Genomic DNA, 15033 nt, shown 5'->3' on the forward strand with positions numbered 1-15033 from the left:
GTATTTCGGTACTAATATACTTACTTATAATATGAAATATTTGTTGTTTTATCGCTGCGATTTGTGCAGTTGAACGCTGAACACACTGCAGGCATGTTGACTTTATATTTTGTAACAAAAAAGTCAACTAGAAAAGTTAAATATTGCAGTAATATCACTACAGCTGACACACTTCCAACACAAACAACAGTGATGCTTTCCTAATGTTTTGACTAAGGAGAACATGGCGGCCGAGTTAGCGTTGGTTGCCGCTAGGAGCGCTGTAACTAGTATCTCAGCCACTCTATGAAATTTTAACTCGTTGAGGCCACCTGATAATTTTCAAACAAGAGTGTTGGATGCATTATATAAATTTAAAAGCAGATACACTCAGACAGATGTAATATATGTGTTCTGACAGCATGTACCAGGTTATATTATAACAAGACTGAAATACAATATATATCCAGAATGTGGCAAACGTACAGTTACAGAAAACAGAATTACAAGTAACATGCACATAAAAAGTTATTAAATATTCTGCGCACATCACATCTGCGCAGACAGATCGTTGCGTGTGGACAGAAGATTTGCACCAACCTGAGGTGTGTGTAAACCTGAAAGTTGGAGTTGGAGGTTTGAGCGAAACCTCTCAAATCTGTGGGTTCAAGCCACATCTGCGCAGACAAGTTGGAGTGTGTGGACAGGAGATCGCCGCAAATCTGGCGCGAAACAGCTGTTTGTTCAGTCTAGTGTTTGTATTTGTGCGCACAGGGCATTAAAATGGCTGATACTCGTCAGTGTTCTCGAGAGTTTGTAAGTGGATTCATTGAAATATATAGAAACCACCCATGTTTGTGGAAGATTAAAGTAAAGAATGTAGTGATTGAGACAAAAAGACAGGAGCAGACAATGCTCTAATTGAAAAATTGCGGGTATTATTTCACTCAATTCTTGTATCGATATTGCAGTTGAAAATTCCAAATCCTTGTAGCTCCTTCCTGTTGCTAGGAATCTTAATGTTACCACCAGCCGTTCATGAGGAGAAATTGTCCTTCTCTATGCAAGTACTTTTTCTCATAATGTGAGAGGTTACAAGCCTTAAGAGATAATTATAAGTTTCGACATCCATCCCAAAATAATTTCGCCAGTCGTTAGGTTCGCCCTGCAACTCTCGCAGTAAATTTACGTGAGAAAACTGCTTTCGCTTTAGCAACCACTGTCTACATCATTTTGACCGCTTTATCTGTTTCCTACGGTTGGTCTGAATGTTTTTTGCAACACAAGTTGCGAACACAGACCACAACAGAACTTCCTCCATGTCTATATTTCAAAATAACTGAATTAAATTTTTGACGTTTACGGGGAGCGTAGTCGCTTGCTACTGATTTCTTTTTTACACCGACAGATGGCGGGCGAGTAGTAGATTGGGGTTTGTGTCGTGTGAACACACCACATTTGCAGCGATCTTTTGCATGTACAGACATCTGCGCCGATGTCTGCGCAGACAGATCGTTGCGTGTGGACTGGGCTTAAGGCCACCTGATAATTTTCAAACAAGAGTGTTGGATGCATTATATAAATTTAAAAGCAGATACACTCAGACAGATGTAATATATGTGTTCTGACAGCATGTACCAGGTTATATTATAACAAGACTGAAATACAATATATATCCAGAATGTGGCAAATGTACAATTACAGAAAACAGAATTACAAGTAACATGCACATAAAAAGTTATTAAATATTTTCAGTTACAATACAATCTCTAAAATTTAGTCTAATTTTAAATACTTCCTCATGTTACAGACATATCTAATTTTTTTAATAACTGATTTCGGTTGCTTATTTAAGTCTTTTGACTGTTTCACGTGGTACACTCGTCGTTGGTTTCAATTTAGCTGTCTTGTGTAATAATTTTTTGTGTTATGCTCATGTATGTCTTTATTATAGGAGCCATAATATTCCGATATCCAATTTATACACTGAAACGTATTTTTCTTGCTGCAATCTATATCAAACTATACTCCAGCCAAGTTTCGCCTTTTACATTAAGGAACAATACAGTTTTGCTTTTATATACGATACTGGTTCATCGGTAAAAGATACACGCCACAGTTTTTACATTAATAAATTACTTCGTATTTCCGGCCGAAATCTGCGTTTCCTCTCATTTGATCAACTAAGTGAAGTGATAGTTCCTCTAACCTGTTACGACAGGTGAGAAAATACAGGTTTTGCCTGGAGAATTAATTTGTTGGTGTGGCTATTATCCAAACCAAATATATAAATATTGGTTTTAGAGATTGAAATGTCTTTTTCTTGTACAATCTATATTTATTTGTGTTGCAGGTGCATTTTATATTTATACCTACAGTAAGTAAATTGTCGACATACACTGATGGTACAAAAATGCAGCACCCCAAGGGCAAAATCTTTTTAATGACAAGTGAGTTGACAAGCAGTTAGTTATTCACCGTCGGAGTATACGATAACAACTTTTGATCAAATGAACAAACATGTCACAGTAAAGCGTGTGCAAACAGCGGCATCAATTCACAATCTGCCCCCCTCTGGCAGACACACAGATGTGAACTCTCACATGCAAACCATCATAAAGGTGCCAAATGGTATGGTGCAATAAACTGTCCTAAGGACCTTTTGCCTATTATCGTAATTCGGCAATGGCTCTTGCAACCCCTGGAGAATGAGTGAATTACTGCATCATCATATCTCACACATCTCATAATGACGAGAGATGTGGTGATCTTGCTGGTCAGGGCAGTTGTTGCACACCATGAAGAGCATGTTGCATCAAAGAAGCCTTATGTGGACGTGTATTGTCCCGCTGAAGAAAAGAATTAAATGGAATGCGCCTATGCAATGTATTGGGCACTGATTATTTTACCCCACAGAAACACCAAGTATGACCATGAATTGAAACCGATCGCCCTCCCCCAACCCCCACCATGGAGTCTGGAATGGACCTATATGTGTCACGAGACCTGCACATTACACGTGTATGTCCGTCACTTGCGTACAGACTCAACCTATTCTCATCACTGAAGACAATAGTGCCATTCCGCTCACCTGTCAACACCTTCATGACACCTGCGCACTGGTAGGCATGACTGGTGGTTTCATGGAGCTTGTGGTAACCTGGCCAGAGGCATATTTGACTTTATCCTGCTGCAAGCAGGTGGTTCCCAATGATGCCCTTACGACACAGCACATGCAACATGAGCCCAGATTTCTTCCCTTAATGATGATTGGCTGGCCACCACTCTTCACACACTTTATCGACATTCATGTCCATCTCTACAAAGCTGAAGACAAGATCGTGGTCTACAGGTGTGGGAATTTTCTACAGCCCACTGATGAAAGCAACGACATAGAACAAACACATTGTTGCCAACATGTGCAGCACTCTGTTCATACGTCTATCCATCTTCCTGTAGGTTGTAGTTTTTCAGAAAGAATATGTACTCTTCGCTGGGGAAGGGTTGTACCATAAAATGCATCTTTAAAATACTTTACACCTCAAAAGAAGCAGAGTTACGGCCTACAGAGTCGAAACACAGGTATACAAATGTCCCTCGTGAGGAACACATGATCTGCAATGACAGAGAGTTAAATCATTTATGTAGGGAATAAATACCATTGACTCGACTATGGAACCTTGTAGCACACCATGTTGGACAGTATAATTCAGGTCTGTGATTGATTCTGTTTCCTGCTCTACTACTGAGCGAGGTGTGGTTAGCACACTGGACTCAGATTCAGGAGGACGAAGGTTCAAACCCGGATATGGCAAGATTTAGGTTTCCATGATTTCTCTAAATAGCTTCAGGTAAATTCCAAGATGGTTCCTTTGAAAGGGGATGGCCGACTTCCTTAGCCATCCTCCACTAATCCGATAGGACTGATGACCTTGCTGTTTGGTCCCCTACACCCAAATCAACCAACTAACCCCCTCTAGAATATTTGATTTCTATGTGCTGTTTCCAACTCATAATGTCCTATTTCTGAACTTTTTCATTATGTCTTTGTATTTCCTTTGAAACCCATTCTGGTAAAGTTTCTCTATTAGATCAGGATGATTTAGAAAGAACCATGAAGATCCCAAGTCTTCTGTTGTCAGTCAAAAGAGCTCAGAATATGTTCAGCTAAATCTGTTAATGAGACTATCAGTGACTTCCTTTCTCTGATATCAAGTTCTGACAAGTATACTACTAAAAATTTAGTTATAAAACTTACAATTCCATTACTTACTGTCGTTTCATAGATTTTTTGCAAAAGTGGAGATAAAAGATAGTGGTTAGCGTTATCCAAATTCACCTATTTTTCCCATGTGACTTCTGCAACTGTGTCTTTGTACAGTTATCTTAGAAGAAATAAAGAAAGTGCCACCGTTTACTCACCACCTAGCAGTTTCGACATGGAAGATCCAGAAACACACAGGGTTTCAGATGGAAGTTGGAGGATGTCTCCGCAAAATAAATTACTTCAGAGAAAGGGAGGCAACGAAGGAAGAACTGCAAAGATGAATTTGCAATCTACTTTGTATCGGATGTTGGTAAAGTGAAATGGCAAGAGAAATATGCATAAATAAATATCAAGTTAAAAGACAAATGTAATTAAAAATTTCGGAACAAAACCCTCATAGCTTTAGTTATTAACAATATAAGCCATTAATTTGCAAATTACTTTGTATCAGATGTTAACAAAATGAAATGGCAAGAGAAATAAATAAATTTCCGCGCGAAAATATAGGTGTAATTACAGAATTTCCGACCAAAGGTCTTACAGCCTCAGTTATGTTAGTGAATGATATTTTACTTACGATTGTAAATATTTTTCTCCCTGGCTTGTCTACACCTTCCAAAAACTTCATATGCTCGTAAAATATCCATTTTGGAAAGTAGATCTCTGTCGTCCCAGACCCACTTTTAGTTTTGGCCATTTTACGGTGCTCACGATTGTAGAGTGTTTTTATCATATTTGTCCATTTCCTTTCACTCTCCACAAGCAGTACATCAATTTTATCCGAAACTTCTTTCAACAAATCTTTCCTTTTATATCTGTCTTTATATGCAGAATCAGAAGGATCCTACAGAGATTTGTGCATTTCAATTTCTAACAAGAACTGAATTGTTAGATCTGTTGACGGCTCCTGGTTTGCCATTGTCGAAACAAACACAGCAGATGAAGAAAGGAACACAGCATACGATACAGCAGATGCACATGCTCAAGTCACACAACTTTGACGTGTTTTTGCCCACTGAACTTCAACTACAAATTCGAGACAAAACTTCCCCCAAGCCGTTGTTCAGACCCGCGACTTTAAACAACTGTTTACAACAGTTGAAAACTAAGACAAACTTCCCGTTGATAACAGTTGTCAACCGAATTTGTTTGAGTTGGTTTTCAGTGTAAAGACCCCTCAAGGGGACGACACAGTGGTTCAGGTCGAAAAAATCGATTTTCGGTTTTCATCATATTTTGATAGTTAAGGTTTTATTTAAGTGCTTTGAAAAGAATTTTACTGAAAAAAATTTATTTCGAGCATTTAAAGAGCATTTCCCTACCATGTGTGTTTATGTGCAATGCCCACTTTTATGTCATTCACTTTTCTGCATATATTTCAGATCTTTGTATCCCCTACATTGCATGTTAGGGATTTTTTTGTATTCCCGAGTGTGTTGGCTATCCTTGGAATGCAACGGTCGGTATTCCTTTGTTTCTGCTGTTTGTAAGCAACACGCTTTCAAACACATGGTTAGTTTTGTTCAAGTGTGATTGCAAGTAGTTGTTACACTTACGTTTGCAGTGCTCGTTTACGTGTGTTTTGTTGTGTTTTTCGAAGATGACGAAACGTAAAGCCATTTTCAAAACGACAATTTAGAGGAAACAAGTTTAGAAAGCTTTCTGTACAAGAGGTTATGTAGCCTGGCAACTATGTTTCTAATTGTAATTCTTCCACAAGTGCATCATCAAAGAAGCTCTCACCATTTCAAGAGAGTTACAACTAATTTACTGTAAGTGACAATGGGTGCAGTAACATTATTATAAATTTGAGAACATTGTCAGATGTAATTTCTGAATTTGTACAATGTAGACAGTGTGGTGAGTCACAGAGTGTGAAAATTTGTGCGAGTGCTAGTGGGAGAAAAGGCCTAGCAATTGATTTGGATTTAATTCGCACTAAATGCTCAGCTGTGATTTCATTTATGAGTTTTTCAAAACCAGATGCAAGTGACCCTTATGAAATTAATACTAGATTAGTTTATGCCTTACGATCCATTTCAAAGGGCATGGCTGCAGGGAGAACATTTTGTTCAGTGATGAACTTACATCAACCACCAAATAAATTTAAAAAAAACTGACTGCAATATTAGAGAAAGCTGTATGTGAGGTCAGGGAGGAAAGTATGAAACTGGCTGCTAGGGAAGCAGTGGAAGCAACTGATGGATATTTGGATATTCCAGTTGCACTTGATGGAAGTTGGCAGAAAAGAGGACATACTGAATGGCGTAGTGACTGCAACGAGTGTAGGCACCAGTAAAATGTTTGATGTGGAGATAATGTCTAAATGTTGTAAAGTCAATGAACAAAAAGAACACAAAAATGGCTCTGAGCACTATGGGACTAAAATTCTGAGGTCATCAGTCCCCTAGAACTTGGAACTACTTAAACCTAACTAACCTAAGGACATCACACATGTTCATCCGAGGATTCGAACCTGCAACTGTAGCGGTCAAGCGGTTCCAGACTGCAGCGTCTAGAACAGCTTGGCCACCCCGGCCAGCAAAAAGAACACAGCAGTGTGGCTAATTTTAGAGGAAAAAGTGCTGGTATGGTAGTTCATGGAGTACAACACATATTTCATCACTCCGTAGAAACAAGAGGCATACGGAACACCAAATATTTTGGTGATGGTGACAGTAAGGTGAATGTGGTGAACTCTAAGCCATATGGAGATGTCATTATTAGTAAAATAGAATGTGTAGGCCATGTTCAAAAACGTTTGGGAACAAGGATGAGAAAACTAACTATTGATATGAGAGGAAAAAAATTAGAAGATGGAAAATTGTTGACCGGACAGGGTCAGTTAACTAAAACTGAAATAGAAATGTTGCAGGTATACTATGGGCTGGCAATTAGGAGAAATAAAGGAAATCTGGAGGCAATGAAGAGAGAAGTTTGGGCCAAATTCTCCCATAAGTCCTCTACTGATGATAAAGCACGTCATGGATTGTGTCCATCAGGAAAAAATTCGTGGTGCAAATACAATAGGGCTCAGGCAACTGGAAAATCTTATTCTCACCAGCATTCTCTTCCTGCTGCTGTTGTTACAGCAATTAAACCTATTTAGGTACTTGGCTCATCCTGACCTTCTAAGGAAATGACACAGAACCCAAATGAATGTTTCAACAGCATAATTTGAAACTGCCTTCCTAAAACTGTATTTGTAGGCATGCATACAATGAAACTAGGAGTTCATGATGCTGTTATTACATTCAATTGTCGTAATATTGGAAAGAGTTGGGTACTGAAAAAGCTGGGAATTAATCCTGGTGAAAATATGATCATCGCAACATTGCGATAAAATGAGGATAGCAGATGCAGACAGGTCTGCATCAAACATGGCCAAGAAAGCAAGACAAACATCCAGGAAGGTGAAAAAGAAGCTGGAAGACCTGTTAGAGGCCAAAGAAGGGCCATCATATGCAGCAGGACAATTTTAATTACCTATAAGTAACAAATTTCAAAAGTTTTTTCTTTAAATCAATTTCCCGCAAAATAAAATTTTCAATACATATACCTCATTATACCAGAAACTATCATAAATAAATGAATGAAAATTTCAGAGACTCTGCACAACACAAAAATCCACCTCTGGTGCTACATTCATTAATATTCCCCCAATAGGAAGTTCACAAAAAAACATTTTCTGAGGAAAATTTTAAAAAAGTATATCTTACAAACTATAAAATGGAAAAAGTAGATTTTAGTACAGTGGACTATTAGAATCATGTAACATACAATAAAATATTAAGTACCTGTATCAAATAGTTTTTTTCAGAAATGGGTCAAATACTTGCCTAAATTAACATGGGTTAGATAGGCAGGGTGTGGAAACACAGGCATGTGCTGGAATGCCAACCGCATTTCGCTCCAACATACCATTGGCGCGAAGTTACGAATGTTCCAGAATTCTTTGAACAGACTTAGTGCGTTGTTCCTAAATAAATCAGCAATAATTCGTTATAAGAAAAGTCCATTTTAACCCAATCATCTACTAGATACGAGGGCTATCCACAAAGTACATTACGTTTTGGAATTAAAAATAAATAAAGTATTGGAAAGTTATTTTATTATATACAGATGAAATCCACACTTAAATACTACTTTTCTACATAGTTGCCATTTAAATTAAGGCACTTATCGTAGCGATGGACGAGCTTGAAAATTCCTTCGTCGTAAAATTCGGCCGCCTGCGCCTTCAACCACGTGGTTACCTCTTCTTGAAGCTGTGGGTCGTCATCAAAACGCTGCATAGCCAACCACTTCTTCATTGCTGGGAATAAGTGGAAGTCGCTCGGCGCCAGGTCGGGACTGTACGGCGGATGAGGAAACAACTCCTACTTAAAAGATTCGAGAACTTAACGAGTGGCATTTGCCGTGTGGGCCCGGGCGTTGTCGTGAATCAGCAGGATCTTTGAGCCCAACTTTCCCCTGCGCTTGTTTTGTATTGCTCTTCTGAGGTTGTGCAGAGTTTGGCAATACCTTTGAGAGTTTATTGTAGTGCCTCTTTCCAGGAAATCCACAAAAATCACACCTTTTCTGTCCCAAAAGAGGTAACCATGTGGTTGAAGGCGCAGGCGGCCGAATTTTACAACGAAGGAATTTCCAAGTTCGTCCATCGCTACGATAAGTGCCTTAATTTAAATGGCAACTATGTAGAAAAGTAGTATTTAAGTGTGGCTTTCATCTGTATATAATAAAAAAATATTCCAATACTTTATTTATTTTTAATTCCACAACGTAATGTACTTTGTGGATAGCCCTCGTATAAGCGGTTAAAAACAAAGGGCGTTCAAAAAGTTTTGCACAGTCATCTCTAATTTTTTTATTTTTTGCAGGAGAATGAAATTTTTTGTTCAGAAGATAGCTTTTTCAGGGCTTAAATATTTAGGAAATTCTTTCCAGCGCCGCCATTAATGCGAGCCATCATACCTTCGAAGTCCACGGGGAGACAATCTGAAGCTGCTCTAATCGCGTCGTGAACTATATGGGCTCCATATCCAATCCCGGTGAGTTGCGACTGAGTGATAGATTGAATTTTGCTTAAACATTATAACTCCCTTTACTATTGTATCCTCCAAAATTTCAGTTAGTATTATTTTCACAAAATGCCATTATTTCCTTATTTTAAATCATTGCACGATAATAGTTCCTTCAAATAATCGACAACAGTATCCGACGTTTCATCAGGCTGCTCCCTAAACTGTACATTAATTGAAAGAAACGTTGTATTAAAGTGCGCGTCATTTATGTTGGCGGCCGAGTTGGGTTCGTTCTGCGCATCTAACGTCACAAAACACAGTCAGCCAATGAACAGAGAACGACGTTGCCAGATCTCGACTGCAGAGCAGAGCACGGACGAGTGTCTTCAGTTTTAGAAACGTTCAGTCATAAATAAAGTAATAGAACAAAAGCAATGTCTTGATAGCAGACTTTCTTTTATAGAAAATTTGGAAACAGCATTCTTTATACCAATTGCTTCATGTTCTATTAATTAATTAATCCAAACTAGCAATAAGCCTCCTAATTCAGAAGATAGCAGGGAAAGGTGTTTGTATCAATCTCACGAACTGCTTTTTCGCAATAAAGAACAGCGGTAATTGCTTATTTCCTATTGTACTTCGATGAAGCGTGAGTAATTCATAATCATACCAACAGTTTGTCAGTATTTTGAGTGACGTCTTATACTCATCAAGATGTAGTGTAGTCAGACAAGCTGCGTTAGTGTAATGGTTAAGGTGTTGGGCTTCTACGCGAAAGGTTATGAGTTCAATCCGTGTGGGATGCTTAATATTTTCATTATTTAAAAACAATATCGAAGTACCTTACTTCGTGAATTATATTCGTTTGAATGCAATTTTTTGAAATTTCTAGTGCTCTGTCTCTTCATTAACCCTTTCGCTGCTGCAGACACGTGCTCCCCTGTGCTCGCCTGTGCAGACACATGGTGTTCCCACTGCTTTGACACACTTATCATTCGATTTCACAAAAACTATTTGGCCCAAAAATTTGATTTTTACGCGTGTTCTTGACTGATACCTTCCCCCCATAAATGACTTAATTTTGTTTCGATGTTCAACGCAGTTATTATGCAGCATTAAATGTAGTAAACCATTGCACGAAATTTTGAAGAGCTTGCAGAGGTAGAAGTACATAGCATATACTTTCCGTATGGTCGATTTTAGTTGCCACAATGTTGAGAATGAAATGTGGACAAGATACCTAAATTTCCTATAAAATTTAATGTATAACAATATCTCATTTAATTTAGGTACCACATAGGTGTCGTATGTAATATTGAGAAATATTCCGTCTTTCGCGACTGTAATAAAAGTTTTATTTACACCGGACGCGTTTGGCTTTATTTTAAAGCACTTCAATCAATGAAAGTTATGGCACATACACAATGGTACTCATTTTCTCTTTCTTGTTTTTGTTCCACAGTCGCAGTTTTACCAATGGTACTGAAATATATTACTCTTGTGTAACTGAAATAAGCGACTTATTTAGACCAGACGCGTTTCTCTCTTTTGAGGCATCTTCAGTGGGCAGTATTTTGTCTCCTCCATTGCCAAGTCACCTTTCGTAGTTTTGTGCTGCGGTAACACAATATTCAACGTTTGTGTTGGCTGATCAGTGTTTTAGCAAATAAATGATGTTTGTGTGTGCCACACACAAACATTATATTTGACATAGCTCAGAGCACTTCACTGATAGACGGTATATTCTAGTCCTAATGTTTTTATAAGTCCACAGTTTTGTTTAATGTATTTTGTCTACTTCCTTTTCATTGACTGAAGTGCTTTAAAATAAAGCCAAACGTGCTCAGTGTAAACAAAACTTTTGTTACAGTCGCGAAAGACGGGACATTTCTCAATATTACATACGACGCCTATGTGGTACTTAAATGAGAAATTGTTATACAGTAAATTTTATGTGAAATTTAGGTATCTTGTCCACATTTCATTCTCAACATTGTGGCAACTAAAATCGACCATACGGAAAGTATACTCTATGGACTTTTACCTCTGCAAACTCTTCAAAATTTCGTGCAATGGTTTACTATATTTAATGCTGCATAATAACTGCGTTGAACATCGAAACAAAATTAAGTCATTCATGGGGGGAAGGTATCAGTCAAGAAGATGTATAAAAATCAAATTTTTGGGCCAAATAGTTTTTGTGTAATCGAATGATAAAAGAGTGTCAAAGCAGTCTGAACACGATGTGTCTGCACAGGCGAGCAGTGCAGTGACAAAATCGCTCACAGCGCGGAATGCAGGGAGCACGTCTTTGTAGCGGCGATAGGGTTCATGCGGGCGTGGTGGCTTTACTTCATGAACTGCGCCCTCCCCCCTGAACGTAAGCTTGCGAACTATGCTATACTATGGCGCTGCTTCTATTGGCGCGTGCGTCGTGTGCAACTGGCAACGCAGCAATCTCCCGCGTCTGGGCGGGCATGCGCGAGCCGCCAAGATAAAAGAATTCAACTATAATTTTTCATTTTCGTGAATTTTTTTGTGAAGAAGTTTCTAAGAGTTAAATGTGTAAAGAAAATTATGTGAAACAAAATGAAGGAGGCACATTCGTTTCTCTAACGATATAAAAAAGCGGAACGCGGCTTGTTCACTCTTTCTCTCCTCTGTCCTCCGCTACCGAGATATGCTGTGCACATGTGATTTGTGTAAACTCTACGCTTTTGTTGAATAATGACGGTAATTTTATGTTTAGTAGCCGTGTTTCATTTGAAGATCGCTTCCCTTGCTATTCATGACATGTGATTTTACTACGCAACTGTTTCGTCCAGTATCAGGCAGCATCGAAGAGAAGTTCCTGTCGCATTCTTTGGTGGCCACGGCCGAACACTGTTAGTGCTTATTCGGCATTTAATGGATCAGATTCTAATTCCTGCGTCCCTGTGTTTTTGGTGTGTTTATCATGTGGGATGAAATACGAAATGAAAGAGCCGGATGCAGGATTCGGGATACAAACATATCATCAATAAAGAAATCCAGACAAGGAACTGGATGTGGACTAATTGTTGAGGCGAAGCGTTCGGGCGTGACGTTCAGCGCTCTGATTGGAGCAAACCAGCTACAACGCGTGACATCTTGTTCCGTATCGATAATTACAAACGTTTTTTACAAAAAGTTTCAAGGAAATACATTAAATGGCAATGGATTGTTTCGTTTCTTAGTATTTCGTAATGCAATAAAATTTCGAACTTAATTTCTGTTACAGAGAAATGTCTTTGTGGTACTTATTCTAAAAGAAAGAAACAACCCACTTCGACGATCACTAGATTTGTACTTATTTTTAAAGATCTTATCGCGAGGCGAAAGAAAGGAAAGTTGTGTCAGAGGGAGACGAACTTCGAAGGCAAATGAAATGTTCTTGCTTGTTGAGAGAAGTGTTCTCCAACCATCCCTGGGAGTGCTAACTACGAAGTGCGTCGTCTCCAGACCAAAAGTCAGACCTGGCGGACACCGACAGTGAAGAGTTCCCGGCGTACGGAAAGGCTTTGCAGCTGACAAGGGGAGGCCGCCAATTGTGAAATTCAGATTCGATTCATACTGCGCATAATAAAAGCTCATGGCCAGATGTGTAATGTGGCAAAGCACCAAGATGCACTTCTCAGCCGTTGTCGAGAAAATCGACAGCTAAAAGAAACCGTTGCGGTGAAATACTCTCTACGATTACTAATTTTCCACAGCCTCGTAGCGCAGCGGTAAGCGTTGGGGTTTGTAATCCGAAGGTCGCCGGCTCGAATCGCGCACCCTGCAACTTTTTTTTTTAGTATTTGTTTTTTGTAATTCAGATATATATATATATATATATATATATATATATATATATATATATATATATATATATATATATATTTCCCGGCAATCAGTTGCAACAAATTATGCATATAATAAGTTGTTGAAAGTCGTTTGTCGTGGAAAAACTGGCGACTTCGAACATCATTATGTTTTCCGCAAAGTTGTATTTCACAAATGTTATTAATTGTCTTCATAATGTTAACCACGTATAGTTAACGGAAGACGTAGAAACGATATTCCGAAACGAATACGTATAACGTAAGTCAAACGCACGAACACAAATTCGCTGTGGCAAGTATGAAATATAAACTCCGTTACTCGCTCGTTACAGTTGAAGGACAGATGTTGAATGGGCCGAAACGAGCCGCCGCATAACAGCGTAGTTGCCTGCTAACTTCGAAAGAAGGTAGATGCGGCCCCTAGCGCAACTTATAACATCGTCGAAAATCACTGCGGACGGGAGAGTTTTGGTACACCCTGTTAAAAAAAAAAACAGAAAAATGGAGGCGGTACAATTGGAGAGCGATCCGCCTTCACCAACATGCATAAGCAATTCATTAATAGTATATATATATATATATATATATATATATATATATATATATTTGAATTACAAAAAGCTAATAATAAAAAAATTGCATGGCGCGAGATTCGATCCGGCGACCTTCGGATTACGAATGCGAGCGCTTACCGCTGCGCCACGACGCTGTAGAAAACTGATAACCGTAGAGAGTATTTCACGGCAACGGTTTCTTTTAACTGTCGATTTTCTCGACAACGGCTGAGAAGTGCATCTTGGTGCTTTGCCGCATTACACCTCTGGCCATGAGCTTTTATTATGCGCAGTATGAATCGAATCTGAATTTCACAATCGGCGGCCTCCCCTTGTGAGTATAGAAGACCTGTGGATGCCGGTATAGCAGTTCCCTACTCGTGCACATGGCGGCGTGCCGCTGCTATCTCAACCTCGCGGCTACTCAGTGTACTACCCATCCGACAGATGGCACTGGCTGCGAGACGCGCCGCTCGCCACCTCCTCAGTCTGTCTGGATTCCTGTCTCCGCAGTCGCCACGACGCGCTGGCACATTCGAATACTCGGTACCACACTGCTGGCTGCAGTGCACACAGCCGACACGGTTTTATCACAGAGCCCGGTGAAACGACGCCTACGACCGCCGCAACCTGAAGTCAAAGCCGCAGCGCTCTGGGTGTGACGTCAACCAGGGCGCTCCATGTTTGGCGAGGCGCTGAGTCTGGTGGAGTTGGCGCCCGACTTTCGAGAATATTTCTTTCAGAGTTCTTGATTGGTATGCTATAGTTCCAGAGTTCCCTGTACGTAATTTGAACAGTTCTGCGTGATTACTTTGCTATCCACAATAAAATGGCTGGCAGAGGGTTCAGTGAACCACCTTCAAGCTGTCTCTCTACCTTTCCCTGCCATGGAGAAACAGTAGCATGCAATAAAAACGCGGCACGCAAACACTATGGTACGTCTGTGAGACGTCTCAAGGCTAATAATTACGAAACGAAGAGCAGCAACAATGCAAGAATGCTGGCACGTGTAGCTTGACAGCCAATAGGAAGGTACATGGAAGAGTCCATTTGGCTTTGCAGGGGTGTGGGAAATATCTCGACACAAAAATTAGCAGCGGTCTGAGAGACGGTCGATAGTAGTTAAGGGTTAAGTAAAAAAATTCTTTGCAGTTTATTCTAATCACGAGTCTGGTGCAAGTCTTTCAAATGGACGCCACTTCGGTGACAAGCCTTAGTAAACAATGATTATGGAAGATGCTTCTTAAGCGAGGTTTCACTTTCTGTTGATTACTTTGTAAAATAAACATAGCAAGTAAATCCTATGAAATATTTTTTTAAAGGCAATTTAAACAAAATACAATACCTGGTGTAGATAATGATATTGG

The sequence above is a fragment of the Schistocerca piceifrons genome, chromosome 11, assembly GCF_021461385.2.
Source record: "Schistocerca piceifrons isolate TAMUIC-IGC-003096 chromosome 11, iqSchPice1.1, whole genome shotgun sequence".
NCBI classification, from domain to species: domain Eukaryota; kingdom Metazoa; phylum Arthropoda; class Insecta; order Orthoptera; family Acrididae; genus Schistocerca; species Schistocerca piceifrons.